We start from the raw sequence: 15,028 nt of genomic DNA, 5'->3' as shown, positions 1-15,028 counted from the left end.
CGGGTGGTACTTGTGACGCAGCCCATCTCACCGCGCCAACAAACAAAAAAAGGCCGGGGCAGACATCTGATGCATGCACTCGACGAAATTGTGCTTTGAAAATATAGATTGGGATGGGCATGGCAGGGCCAGAGTGCCGCGTCCAAAATGGCACCCTATCCCCTATAGGCCCCGGTCAAAAGTAGTGCACTATAAAAGGGAATAGGGTCCCATTTGGGACACACTCGGAGCAGTGGTGGAAAGGGAGTTAGGGAGTGGCGGACTGTGAACCTAACTCTACCACCTATCCCCTCCATGGAATTCACGGAGCGGAAAGATATCAGAGATGAAGTGACATGGGCAAGTCAAGGTTCAATTCTACGCATATCTGAAATGATAAATAGGTCACTGTATAGTTCACCAGAGCAGACGTGAAACCTTAACGCATACAGTATGGATATTACTCATTTAGGGTAAGAACTGTACAGCTCAACCCATGCCTGGAAGGGAGTCCTCAGTCCTCTTCGATGTTACTGAAGGAATCACTGATGATTTCCATGACTCCCCCACCTTGGGAAACTTAGTTGTCATTGTGGTCTGGCACAGATATATACAGAGACCAAAGGCAGGCAGACTGAAACAATGATCTGATCTAAGCTAACATTGTCTTCCCATCACTGCATTCATCTCACAGAAACTGTAACAGATAGCTATCCCCTTTCCCCCATATAATGGCTGTCACATTGGTTGTTTCACAAAATGCTGCAGTCAGAGTTGAGAAGGCAATGATCTCTGGGTTTGTAAGACTGTGGTAAAGGTCAGCTTTTAGAGAAGCAAAATGGAATCCAATCTACAGTATATTGGTATCACTGGTATTTGAATCGCTCTCTCTCACAGACACTCACTCACACAAAAATCAAATCAAATGTATTTGTCACATACACATGGTTAGCAGGTGTTAATGCAAGTGTAGCGAAATGCTTGTGCTTCTAGTTCCGACCATGCAGGAAAGTAGACCAGCGTTTCTTAAAGTATGGGTCGCAACCCAAAGTGGACCTGTTAATGGTGGGTCGCGACGTAAATGTATAATTCTTTCATTAATTACTGGAATTGATTTGGCCAAGTGCAACTGCACTCTCGGTTCACTGTACTCTCTGCTTATCAGCAGTCTCTGCTCAGTTTGGCAGCAGTGCGAGTGGGAGATGCCCATGTGCTTCGCTGTTTACCGGATCTTTTTATCTGCAGTTTTCTTGAAGATCACTCCGCGTGTAACGGTTGTCGTCGGGAATAGAGGACCAAAACGCAGCAGGAATGTGGATACTCATCTTGTATTTATTTTTAAATAAAGAGAACACCAAAATAACAAAAAACGAAGAACTCACGAACAACAAAACAGTCTTGTCAGGCTCACACAGGCAAAACAAGAAACAATCTCCCACAACAGCAAACCAAACAATTACCCATATATAGGACTCTCAGAGGCAACGAGAAAGCACCTGCCTCCAATTGAGAGTCCAACCCCCCATCAACCTAAACATAGAAATACAACAAACCAGAAAGAACATAGAAATACAAAACATAGACCAAAACCCAGAAATAATAAATCAAACACCCTACTGCATACACCACCACCCCGAAACACATAAACAAAATACCCTCTGCCACGTCCTGACCAAACTACAATAGCAAATAATCCCTAAACTGGTCAGGATGTGACATTACCCCCCCCTAAAGGTGCTAACCCCGGATGCACCTTACACAAAAAAAAACATAATTCCCAAAAACAAACAAAAATCCCCCTAAACTAAAGGCAGGGAAGGGAGGGTGGCTGCCGTCACCGACGGCACTTGTGCTACACCCCCCCTCCCCAACCCACCTATACAGGAGATGGTTCTGGCTTCGGCCTACTGTCCTCCAGAATGCAGACAGACTTGCTCAGTTTCGGACCGTAGGCAGACTCCCATCGTTCCGGATCGTAGGCAGACCTCTTCCGTTCCACACTGTAGGCAGACTCATTCGATACACAGTTAATCATATTTAGCTCCGGATTGTCAACAGACTTACTCAGTTCCGGGTTGCTGATCAACTCCCTTGGTCCCGGGTCACAGGCTGACCCCCTCGGTTCCGGGTTGCAGGCTGACCCCTTTGGTTCCGGGTCGCAGGCAGACCCCTTCGGTTCCGGGTCGCAGGCAGACTCCCTCGGTTCCGGGTCGCAGGCAGACTCCCTCGGTTCCGGGTCGCAGGCAGACTCCCTCGGTTCCGGGTTGCAGGCAGACTCCCTCGGTTCCGGACTAGACACTGTTGCCGGATACTCTGGACTGCACACTGGTGCCGGATACTCTGGACTGCACACTGGTGCCGGATACTCTGGACTGCACACTGGTGCCGGATACTCTGGACTGCACACTGGTGCCGGATACTCTGGACTGCACACTGGTGCTGGATACTCTGGACTGCACACTGTTGCCGGATACACTGGACTGCACACTGTTGCCGGATACTCTGGACTGCACACTGTTGCCGGATACTCTGGACTGCACACTGTTGCCGGATACTCTGGACTGCACACTGTTGCCGAACTCTCGAGGCTGGGCTGACGCACTGGAAGCCTGATGCGTGGTACTGGTACTGGATGTGCCAGTCTGGGGACACGCACCTCAGGGCTAGTGCGGGGAGCGGGAACAGGCCGAGTCGGACTGGGTTGACGCACTGGAAGCCTGAGGCGTGGTGCTGGTACTGGAGGTTTCAGCCTGGGAACACGCACCTCAGGGCTAGTGCGGGGAGCGGGAACAGGACGAGTCGGACTGGGCTGACGCACTGGACCGTAGAGGCGTATTGGTGGTCTCGAGCGCAGAACTGGCATCGCTCTTACTGGCTGGATGCCCACTTACCCCTGGCAAATGCGGGGCGCTGGTACTGCACGTACTGGCCTAAAAATACTTGGCCTCACCACAGTACCCATTACCCCAAAGCACGGGATCTGTCCAGTCACTGGTTGCCCAAAAAAGGTACAGGGTTTGGCCTGGGGCTCACTCCTCGCCCAGCCAAACTACCCATGTGCCCCCCCCCAAAAAAATCTTGGGGCTGCCTCTCGGGTTCCCTTAAATCCTCCACAGCCCTGGAAATGCCTCTCCTCAACTCTGCCCATGTCTCCTTTTCCTGACAGTCCATATCATATTCCCATCGCTCCCTTCTCCGCTGCTTGGTCCTTTTGTGGTGGGAGATTTTGTAACGGTTGTCGTCGGGAATAGAGGACCAAAACGCAGCAGGAATGTGGATGCTCATCTTGTATTTATTTTTAAATAAAGAGAACACCAAAATAACAAAAACAAAGAACTCACAAACAACAAAACAGTCTTGTCACACTCACACAGGCAAAACAAGAAACAATCTCCCACAACACCAAACCAAACAATTACCCATATATAGGACTCTCAATCATAGGCAACGAGAAAGCACCTGACTCCAATTGAGAGTCCAACCCCCATCAACCTAAACATAGAAATATAACAAACCAGAAAGAACATAGAAATACAAAACATTGAACATAGACCAAAACCTGGAAATAATAAATCAAACATCCTACTACATACACCACCACCCCGAAACACATAAACAAAATACCCTCTGCCACGTATTGACCAAACTACAATAGCAAATAATCCCTAAACTGGTCAGGACGTGACACCGCGACCCACACGCTGCAGCGCTGTCGTTCAAGCCATTGATTTGTTATTCCCACTCGCCATCACTCACCGCTGTCACGAAATGGACTCATGCTAGCCACAAGTTCTAACTGAGCTCAATCTTCATGAAACGCAAATACAGTGATTACTTTTTGTATCTTTCATACAAACTTTGAGAAATAATAAGGAGCGCCCACAATGTGTTTTGTGCGTAAGTAATGAGTCTCTCAAAACGAACAAATTAATAAAACGACACGTCCTGACCAAACATCTACAGCATGATGGTAAACCCAGGGAGTTCTTTCAGAACAGGGCAGAATGCTTCAGGAAACAGTGCTTCGACAGTGGAAAAGTAAGTCAACTAACAAGGCATTATTGTCATTTTATAACAGGTGATGATAAGCAGAAATAAGGGAGAACTATCTCTCATAGTAGTAGATGTGAGTTTCTCTTTCAAACAATCCCCTGGCCTTGTAACGTTACACAGCTAATAGCTAACATTAGCCAAAGCAAGCTAACTAGCAACCCTAAGAAACAGTACAGATGAAGAATTATCAGGCCTCCTGTACATTTTACTGTAGAAATTGTTGAAAACAAGTCTAGGTTGGAACTGTTGTTGTTACAAGTAATCCTTTTTACTCTGAACTGGAATAAACTGATTGAAGCAAGATGCTTTTTGAGACAACACACACAGTTCTGGGTTGTTCATCTACAACTGGAAGCGGTCTCCTGCCTGACTGAGAAAGCAGTAGATGTTCTGATCCAGTTTGGCACCACATACCTATGCAATTCAGGGTTCTCAAGTACAGAAACAGTGTCAATGCTGAGTATGACCTCAGTGTTGTACTGTCAAAAACGGAGCTAAGAATAGACATGCTTGTAGAAAACTTCAACCAGCCACACACCTCTCATTAGGACTACCTGTTTAAATAAAGGTGAAATAAATAAAAAGGACTGTGTGTATGTGTGTGTTCTGTGTTAGGTGATGTCATAAGCGTCGTAAGGGACAGACCAAGGCGCAGCGGGTATAGTGCTCATCTTCTTTCTTTATTTAGCGTGAACACTCAAACCAAATAAACAAAAGACCAAACAGTTCCGTAAGGCACACGGCTATACAGGAAACAACCACCCACAAACCCAAAGGAAAAAAGGGCTGCCTAAGTATGGCTTCCAATCAGAGACAACAAAAGACACCTGCCTCTGATTGGAAACCATACTCGGCCACACATAGAAAACGAACATAGAAAATTAAAACTAGAACAAATCCCCTCTAAATAAACCAACCCCAAAACACACAAAAACAACACCCCTGCCACGCCCTGACCATACTACAATGACAAATGACCCCTTTTACTGGTCAGGACGTGACAGGTGATCGACTAGTTTATTCCAGTTCAGAATAAAAACAGATGTATTTTAAGAGCAACAGTTCCAACCTAGACTTTCTATCAACAATCATTTCTACAGTAAAATGTACAGTAGGCCAGATCATTTTTTATCTGTACTGTTACTTACGGTTGCACGATCAAAAAGCCTGTGTGTGTGTGTGTGTGTTCCGTTGTACATCTGTGTGATGTGATCAATCCGTTCATTCCAGTTCAGAATGAAATTATTTATTGTATTTTAACAGCAACAGTTTCAACCTAGACAGGTACAGTTGAAGTCGGAAGTTTACATACACTTATGTTGGAGTCATTAAAACTCGTTTTTCAACCACTCCACAAATTTCTTGTTAACAAACTATAGTTTTGGCAAGTCGGTTAGGACATCTACTTTGTGCATGACACAACAAATTTTTCCAACAATTGCTTACAGACAGATTATTTCACTTATAATTCACTGTACCACAATTCCAGTGGGTCAGAAGTTTCCATACACTAAGTTGACTGTGCCTTTAAACAGCTTGGAAAATTCCAGAAAAAGATGTCATGGCTTTAGGAGCTTCTGATAGGCTAAATGACATCATTTGAGTCAATTGGAGGTGTACCTGTGGATGTATTTCAAGGCCTACCTTCAAACTCAGTGCCTCTTTGCTGGGAAAATCAAAATAAATCAGCCAAGACCTCAGAAAAAATTTTGGAGACCTCCACAAGTTTGGTTCATCCTTGAGAGCAATTTCCAAACGCCTGAAGGTACCATGTTCATCTCTACAAACAATAGTACGCAAGTATAAACAAGCTTGGTCGCAAATGGGTCTTCCAAATGAACAATGACCCCAAGCATATTTCCAAAGTTGTGGCAAAATGGCTTAAGGACAATAAAGTCAGATATTGGAGTGGCCATCACAAAGCCCTGACCTCAATCCTATAGAAAATTTGTGGGCAGGGTTGAAAAAGTGTGTGCGAGCAAAGAGGCCTACAAACCTGACTCAGTTACACCAGCTCTGTCAGGAGGAATGGGCCAAAATTCACCTAACTTATTGTGGTAAGCTTGTGGAAGGCTACCCGAAACGTTTGACCCAAGTTAAACAATTTAAAGGCAATGCTACCAAATACTAATTGAGTGTATGTAAACTTCTGACCCACTGGGAATGTGATGAAAGAAGTAAAAGCTGAAATAAATAATTCTCTCTACTATTATTTTGACATTTCACATTCTAAAATGAAGTGGTGATCCTAACTGACCTAAGACAGGGAATTTTTACTAGGATTAAATGTCAGGAATTGTGAAAAACTGAGTTTTATTGTATTTGGCTAAGGTGTATGTAAACTTCCGACTTCAACTGTATGTAAGAGTGTTTTTAATGGGGAAAAATAAACATGAAAATATATTTATGGGTATTTCGTTTTACTGTGGATATAGATACTTTTGTACCTGTTTCCTCCGGCATCTTCACAAGGTCCATAAGGGCAGTGAAATGTACCGATATTTACATATAGTTGCATATTTTTCTAAGCTTGGGTCCCAGGAAAACACAGAATTTCTAATTTGGGTCCCAGGCTGAAAAAGTTTAAGAACCCCTGAAGTAGACACTCACTCTTTCTCACACACACTCAGACACCCAACATGAAATAGCCAAAAGAGAGTGGGAAGGAGAAAGAGATATAGAAGGAGCTAGACAGACAAAGAAAAAGGAGATTACTGAGATAACAGTCTTTTCTCAGGCCGTGGGTCGGCAGTGGAGGGGTTAATCATTGGCCGTGTGTATCAATGGGCCACACAGGGGGTTTAGAGGGGGTCCAGCACCAGGAATGTCCTCAAGTGTCTCCCAGTGAGAGAGAGAGGCTTTCAGGGGGAGGGAGGTCTGGAGCGGGGTCTGAGTTGAGACGGCTGGTCAAGAAAGACACCCATCCACTGTGTGTGTGTGTGTGGGGGGGGGGGGGGGGGGGGGGGGGGGGGGGACAGGGGAGCGGGAAGACAGGGCTCAGTAGGGTTTTGGTGGGGGGTTTGAGTTGAGCTGGGCCTGGTCAAGAGAAAGACACCCATCCACAGCTAATCAAAGGACTTTACAATCAGATAACAAAGGGGTTAACTTCGCCTGGGTGGGCTTCCAACACACCACCAGCCCCAGGGATGCAGCGAGAGCTCTCACAAACACACACCCTTCCCAATATCAGCCCCTCTCCCCCTTTGTATCACGCATTCCTTCACATGACTTGACCTCACTCATCTTAACTTCACTCATTGTTTCACCCCATGACAGTATATATGGTATTTCACCACTGTTTTATATAGTTGAATATCTATTTATCAAGACGATAAAGCTGCTCACTTAGCTTAGTTTATGACAGTGGTTTTGCTATGCAGCTTCTTAGGGGTTAAATTGGATAACCGATGGTGGCAGATCTGTTTCCAAAATGTATTGCTTTTTTTCATGATAGCAAGAATCTGACCACAAAACAACTCTCAGACTAAACTAAGGTCAACTCTCTTCCCAAACGAGCCAGTTACCATATAAGGGGAACAAGCAGTGTGGTCAAAGACAGAACCATTTGAGACAAACAGTCTCTGCCTGGGACAAATGGTGGATGAAGGTATGGGGGGGGGGGTATTTGTGCAGTAGTCAGTAAGTGTCCACCAGCTCAGAAGGCACAGGTGGTTAAAGACAAGTTGACACATTTGAGAGGGAAGGATGAAATCTGTTCTGTCGTCTGACTGACTGAATCCCATTGGCGGAGATTTCTGAGCCATCAGAGCTAAAGGCTCGGACACACAAACAGCGTTTGACGGCCGAGAGTACTTAGCACCTCTGAACAGAGTGTGGGCCGTAATTTAGGAAGCCGAGTGCAAACCAATTTTACATGTAGAATCTTTATTTTGTAAAGTGGATTTCCCCACGCTTAATACACATAAAGTAGAAAACAACAACAATTTATCAACAATTACCACATTTCCAAAGTAAAGCGGTCTAAGGCACTGCATTTCAGTGCAAGTGGCATCACTACAGTCCCTGGTTCAAATCCAGCTCTTCCATTTCATCCTCTCTTTTCTCTATCAATCTCTTTTGGTACGTTCTATCAGCATATTTCACCTTCTTGCTCTGCTCTACATCCATCTCCCTCTCCCCCATCCTCCTCTCTGCCTTCTTCTCCTCTCTGTGGCTGGGCTGTCCGTCCTGTCGGTTCCCAGCAGTCTCCTCCTGTTTACAGCACACAGTAAATATCCCATTGTTCCAGTGATTACCACAGTAGGCACTTCAAACATTATGATTCACAGGATACTGGTCTCCAGCGCAACTATATCTCTCTGCTACTTCCTGATACACTCAGCTCCATTCCACCATTCCAGGACATTACATTTGTCTTAAAGATACTGTACTGGACATCTCCTTGAAGGACAAATGACTGACAAATAATTCTGCTAACACGTCATCCCTAAGAACATGTCTGACTAACAGACATGTGTTATTCATTATATACCATTTAAAAAAAAAAATTGAAATCATGACTAATTAATTAAACATAACTAAACTGAATTACCATGAGCTTTCATGCCTTATTCCATACATATCACCATAGCAACCAATGTTTTTTCTGAGAGAGATTCACACTCTTCATTTTCACATCCTTCTTTAACCCTTAACATGCTTTGGAATCGGCCTATATGGATAGGACTAATTGAAATGTTTCTTACAGAAGAAATATGAAAAGCATATGCATAACCATGGTAGAAATTGAAAGCGAACAGTTTGGAGATTATGGGAAAATGATTACACCAAAGGTGACGACCAAACTACAGTTCAGCTGACACGAGACTGAATCCAAACATTACACTGTTGGTTTTCTGTACATTTTACCCGTACCATACTTTGACGCATTTGTTGATAACGAAATCAAAATACTCTGGAGACATTCAGTAACATGATCAGAATATTCCTGGAGAATGTGGGGTAGGTGAAACATAAGACCAAAAAAAAATCACAAGGGTTTGAGTGAAAGGACTAACTAAGTGGCCACACACCTCTCCAAAGTGTGCAAAGTTCCTAAGTAATTGTTATGCGCTTTTATGACTCAAAGAACAGTCTTCAACTATAATGTGCTTTTTTAAACTCTCCTAGCTGTGCCGTTGAGGAACTAGAGCAAGGACACTTGTAGTTGTTCTGTTTGGAACACAGCCCTGCATCCCCATCATCACACAATTACTGTTGTTGTTTACGCAATCCAAAAACGGCCCATTATAAATCGCTATCTGGGTCAGGTGGGCATCACTTGAAAGCTTGCTCTGTTGCCAATATGACTAGATAAGTTATAAAATACGATATTACAGGAACAGATCAGAATTTTGGTGAGCATAGAAAGGAGTCACGAGTGCGTGTGACGCAGAGAAGTTTCTTCACAACAGACAAACAACAAATCCTGTTCAGAACCCAGCGTATGACGCCATGTCATCTTGCAACTGTATACCAAACATACTGATCATAAACGTTGACACTGTAAATGACCTGAGTTTTATGACATGGGAAATAGGAAGTGCTCACTTGGACTCTCGAGTGTTGGGCTTGCTTGTATTTATTGGAATCCTCAACGTCTCATTTTTCAAAAATTCCTGGTCTTCTTAATTTACAGCATGGAGGGATGGGGGCAACTTTGTGTCGCGTGAGGTGCTCAAGTTCAGAGCGGCTGTCGGTGAAAACCCTTACAGCGCTGTGAAGCGCAGAGACAGAGCTCTGACGTCATGTATGGCATGTTACTGTGTGTGTGTGTGTGTGTGTGTGTGTGTGTGTGTGTGTGTGTGTGTGTGTGTGTGTGTGTGTGTGTGGTGTCTATATGCATGTATGTGTGTGTTTTGTGTGTGTGTGTTTTGTATGTGTGTGTGTGTGTGTGTGTGTGTTTTGTGTGTGTGTGTGTGTGTGTGTGTGTGTGTGTGTGTGTGTGTGTGTGTGTGTGTGTTTTGTGTGTGTGTGTGTGTGTGTGTGTGTGTGTGTGTGTGTGTGTGTGTGTGTGTGTGTGTGTGTGTGTGTGTGTGTGTGTGTGTGTGTGTGTGTGTGTGTTGGAGTGTCAGTGTAGTATGTGTGAGTGTGTGGGTAGAGTCTAGTGGGTGTGCATAGAGCCAGTTCAAGAGAGTCAGTGCAGTAAAAGGGGGTCAATGGAAATAGTCTGAGTAGCCATTTGATTAACGCTTCAGCAGTCTAATGGCTTGGGGGTAGAAGCTGTTCAGCAGCCTTTTTCTTCCAGACTTGCCGCTTGCAGTGCGGTAGCAGAGAGAACAGGCTATGACTTGGGTGGCTTGGGCTAACTGAAGAACAGAAAATGAATATGTTGAAACTCTGTGTGTGTGTGTGCGTGCGTGCGTGCGTGTGTGTGAGCAAGCGTGTGTATTTGTGTCCACAAGTATGTTACTGTTTGTATGAGTTTGTTAGTGTGTGTGTGTGTGCGTATACATACACACACACACATATATATATATGTGTGTGTATGTATACGCACACATATATATATATATATATATATATATATATATATATATATATATATATATATATATATATATATATATATATATATATATATATATATAAACAGTGAGTGACATAGCTTTCACCTGGATTCACCTGGTCAGTCTATGATCCCTTATTGATGTCACTTGTTAAATTTTTACATTTACATTTACGTCATTTAGCAGACGCTCTTATCCAGAGCGACTTACAAATTGGTGCATTCACCTTATGATATCCAGTGGAACAACCACTTTACAATAGTATATATTTTTTTTTTGGGGGGGGGTTAGTGATTACTTTATCCTATCCCAGGTATTCCTTAAAGAGGTGGGGTTTCAGGTTAAATCCACTTCAATCAGTGTAGATGAAGGGGAGGAGACAGGTTATAGAAGGATTTTTAAGCCTTGAGACAATTGAGACATGTATTGTGTATGTGTGCCAGTCAGAGGGTGAATGGGCAAGACAAAGTGCCTTTGAACGGGGTATCGTAGTAAGTGCCAGGAGCACCGGTTTGTGTCAAGATGTGCGGTCTAAGACACTGCATCGCAGTGATGTCCTTGTCCCATCGTGCTCTAGCGACTCCTTGTGGCAGGGCGGGTGCAGATACGCTGACTTCGGTCGCCAGTTGTACGGTGTTTCCTGCGACACATTAGTGCGGCTGGCTTCCGGGTTAACCGAGCAGTGTGTCAAGAAGCAGTGCGAGGCCTCCCGGGTGGTGCAGTGGTCTAAGACACTGCATCGCAGTGTTAGCTGTGCCTTTAGAGATTCTGGGTTCGAGTTCAGCCTATGTCGCAGCCGGCCGCGACCAGGAGACCCATGGGGCAGCATACAATTGGCCCAGCGTCGTCCGGGTTATGGGAGGGTTTAGCCGGCAGGGATATCCTTGTCCCATCGCGCACAAGCGACTCCTGTGACTGGCCGGGCGCAGTGCACGCTGACACGGTCGCCAGGTGTATGGTGTTTCCTCCAACACATTGGTGCGGCTGGCTTCCGGGTTAAGTGGGCATTGTGTCAAGAAGCAGTGCGGCTTGGTTGGGTTGTGTTTCGGAGGACACACGGCTCTTGACCTTCGCCTCTCCCGAGTCCGTACGGGAGTTGCAGCAATGGGACAAGACTGTAACTACCAATTGGATACCATGAAATTGGGGAGAAAACGGGGTAAAAAAAGAAAGGAAGCAGTGCGGCATAGCAGGGTCGTGTTTCGGAGGACGCACGGCTCTCGACCTTTGCCTCTCCCAAGTCCGTACGGGAGTTGCAGCGATGGGACAAGACTGTAACTACCAATTGGATATCACGAAATTGGGGGAAAAAGTGGTCAAAAGTACCAACAATTATAAAAATAAAAGAGGGGGTGCAACTCAGTATTAGGAAGGTGTTCTTAATGTTTTATACACTCAGTGTATGTCTCTATCTGTGTGCCTCTATACTTCTATCCCTCTTGTGCAGCCACCCTGTGGTCGTCAGAATTCTATAGTAGCAGCACGATGACCCCAAGACAGTGCAGGTAGCGCCCCAGACCCTGCAGCATGTTGTCACACACCACACGCAGCTGCTGTGGGGGCATGGGATCCCTGGCTCTCCTCCCCAGGCTGGGGTCTCTTCTCTCGGCCTAGGGTTGGCATTGGACCTTGGGGTGAGGATGGGGCCACTGAGTCCTCCTGACGCCCCTGATAACATGGAGAGAGAAAGAAACCATATTAAACCTGACTAGAAACCCCCAGGTTGTTGTCTATCGGGGACAAAAGACATTCGGTAACACTTTACTTGAAAGGTACCTACATAAGGACTTCATAACACAGACATAAGCCTTACATAACACATTCATATGCCAAAGACTCATATTGCTTTGTTCCATGTTGTAGAATAAGACTATTGAAGTCCTTGGTTGTGTGAATTGTGTTGTAATTTAATTGTATTTGAAGCACCAAAGTGTAAATTTCCCCAGGCCTTCCTATCAAGGGAGTATTCAATTTGTAGCCAGAAAACTGCAGCCATGACAATCCTGGCTCACCCTAAACAAAAACAAAACAGTGGTGTCATGATGTGGAGGAGTAGTAGTTAACCTCTGACCCTCGGCGACTGGCCTGCTTCTTCTCTTCTTTCTTCTATTCTTTACTCTTCTTCATCTGAAGCGAGGAGATGGAGCGGAGGTCTTGTGGCAGCCCAAAGCATGCTGGATACTGGGGAGGGCTGAGTAGACGTCCTGTAAGCATCGACAGCTATAGAGAGATAGAGAAAAGAGAAAGAGGGGGTGGGTGAAAGAGAAAGTGAAATAAACAATAGTAAACAACAGTAAAAAAATTTAAATGAACAGTAAACATTACACTCACAAAAGTTTCAGAGGAATAGAAACATTTTAAATGTCATATTATGGCTATGGCTTTTGTTTGGCAAAAACAAAAAAAGAATCCACAGGGCCATGGGGTGAGACAGGGATGCAGCTTGAGCCCCACCCTCTTCAACATATATATCAACTGGCAAGTGCACTAGAACAGTCTGCAGCACTCTGCCTCACCCTACTAGAATCTGAAGTCAAATGTCTACTGTTCGCTGATGATCTGGTGCTTCTGTCCCCAAGGAAGGAGGGCCTAGTGCACAGATTCTGTCAGACGTGGGCCCTGACAGTAAATCTCAGTAAGATAAAATAATGGTGTTCCAAAAAAGGTCCAGTTGCCAGGACAACAAATACAAATTCCATCTAGACACTGTTTCCCTAGAGCACAAAAAGAACTATACCTACCTCAGCACCACAGGTCATTTCCACAAAGCTGTGAACGATATGAGACAATTATTATTTGTATGTATTTTTTTACCTTTATTTAACTAGACAAGGCAAGATCGGCCTTCTACGCCATCAAAAGGAAAATAAAATTCGACATCCCAATTAGGATCTGGCTAAAATTACTTGAAAGTTATAGAACCCATTGCTCTTCAGGGTTGTGAGGTCTGGGGTCCGCTTACCAACCAAGAATTCACAAACTGGGACAAACACCAAATCGAGACTCTGCATGCAGAATTCTGCAAAAATATCCTCCATGTACAACGTAAAACATCAAATAATGCATGCAGAGCAGAATTAGGCCGATTACCACTAATAATCAAAATCCAGAAAAAAGCTGTTAAATTCTACAACCACCTAAATAGAAGCGATTCCCAAACCTTCTGTAACAAAGCCATCGCCTGCAGAGAGATGAACCTAGAGAAGCAAGCTGGTACTGGGGCTCTGTTAACAAATGCAAACAGACCCCACAGGGCCCCAGCACAGCAACAGCAACACAATTAGACCCAACCAAGTCATGAGAAAACAAAAAGATAATTACTTGACACATTGGAAAGAATTTACAAAAAACAGAGCAAACTGGAATGCTATTTGGCCCAAAATAGAGAGTACAAGGGTGACAGAATACCTGATCACTGTAACTGACCCAAAATTAAGAAAAACGTTGACTATGTACAGACTAATTGAGCATAGTCTTAGGCAGAGGTTGCCGTAGGCAGACCTAACTCTCAGATGACAGACCCACATAGAATTTGAAAACAAATCCAATTTTAATAAACTCATATCTACTGGGTGAAATACCACAGCGTGTCATCACAGCAGCATGATTTGTGACCTGTTGCCACAAGAAAAAGGCAACCAGTGAAGAACAAATACCATTGTAAATGCAACCCATATTTATTTTAGTTTATTTAGTTTATTTTCGTTCCTTTGGAACTTTGAGTGTAATGTTTACTGTTTATTTTACTTTTGTTCATTATCTACTTCACTTGCTTAGGCAATGTAAACATGTGTTCCCATGCCAATAAAGGCATTAGAATTTAATTTAATTGAGAGAGAGAGAGAGAGAGAGAGAGAGAGAGAGAGAGAGAGAGAGAGAGAGCGAGAGCGAGAGCAAGAGAGAGAGAGAGACACTTACTGGTCTGAGGCCAAACCACACGACTAACAACATTGGACACTCTATCCCATCCTGGAATATCCAAGGCCTGAAGTCATCTGCATTTGGCGTAAAGAGCATGAACTTGGACTTCAAAGAAATTATCACGTTTCAGGAGAAGACTCAGATGCAGACATTGCCAAAGTAACAAAAGTTTCTTACTAGAATAGGTGGCAGGCAAAACAACAGGTCAAGGGCAGGCAGAGGTCAGTAATTCAGATCAGAGTCAAACAGTACAGAACGGTAGGCAGTCTCAGGGTCAGGGCAGGGCAGGCAGATGTCAATAATCCAGGTTGGTGTAACCAAGGTACAGAACGGCAGGCAGTCTCAGGGTCAGGGCAGGCAGAGGTCAATAATCCAGGGTGGTGTGACAAGGTACAGAACGGCAGGCAGGCTCAGGGTCAGGGCAGGCAGAAATGGTCAAAACTGGGAAAACTAGAAAACAGGAACTAGAAAAAGACAGGAGCAAGGGGGAAAATGCTGGTAGGCTTGACAAACAAAATGAACTGGCAACAGACAAACTGTAACGACACAAGGTGAGACCCAAATGC

At 44.5% G+C, this 15,028-nt stretch overlaps 1 long non-coding RNA gene across 2 annotated transcripts; it reads right to left on the bottom strand.

Annotated features, from left to right (window-relative positions):
* Positions 1-7,900: 7,900 nt before the first annotated feature.
* Positions 7,901-14,841, bottom strand: LOC115159128 (uncharacterized). Of its 2 annotated transcripts, XR_003868851.1 has the most exons (4): positions 14,460-14,841; positions 12,613-12,761; positions 12,083-12,209; positions 7,901-8,244 (listed from the first exon to the last, which is right to left on the bottom strand). It is a non-coding gene; the product is annotated as an uncharacterized LOC115159128 (long non-coding RNA). The 2 variants fall into 2 exon arrangements; XR_003868850.1 differs by lacking the exon at positions 7,901-8,244 and having other exon boundaries at positions 11,905-12,209.
* Positions 14,842-15,028: the final 187 nt, after the last annotated feature.

This window comes from Salmo trutta, chromosome 23, assembly GCF_901001165.1.
Source record: "Salmo trutta chromosome 23, fSalTru1.1, whole genome shotgun sequence".
NCBI classification, from domain to species: domain Eukaryota; kingdom Metazoa; phylum Chordata; class Actinopteri; order Salmoniformes; family Salmonidae; genus Salmo; species Salmo trutta.
Note: the sequence above shows the minus strand (reverse complement) of the source record. Positions and strands in the feature narration are given on the sequence as shown.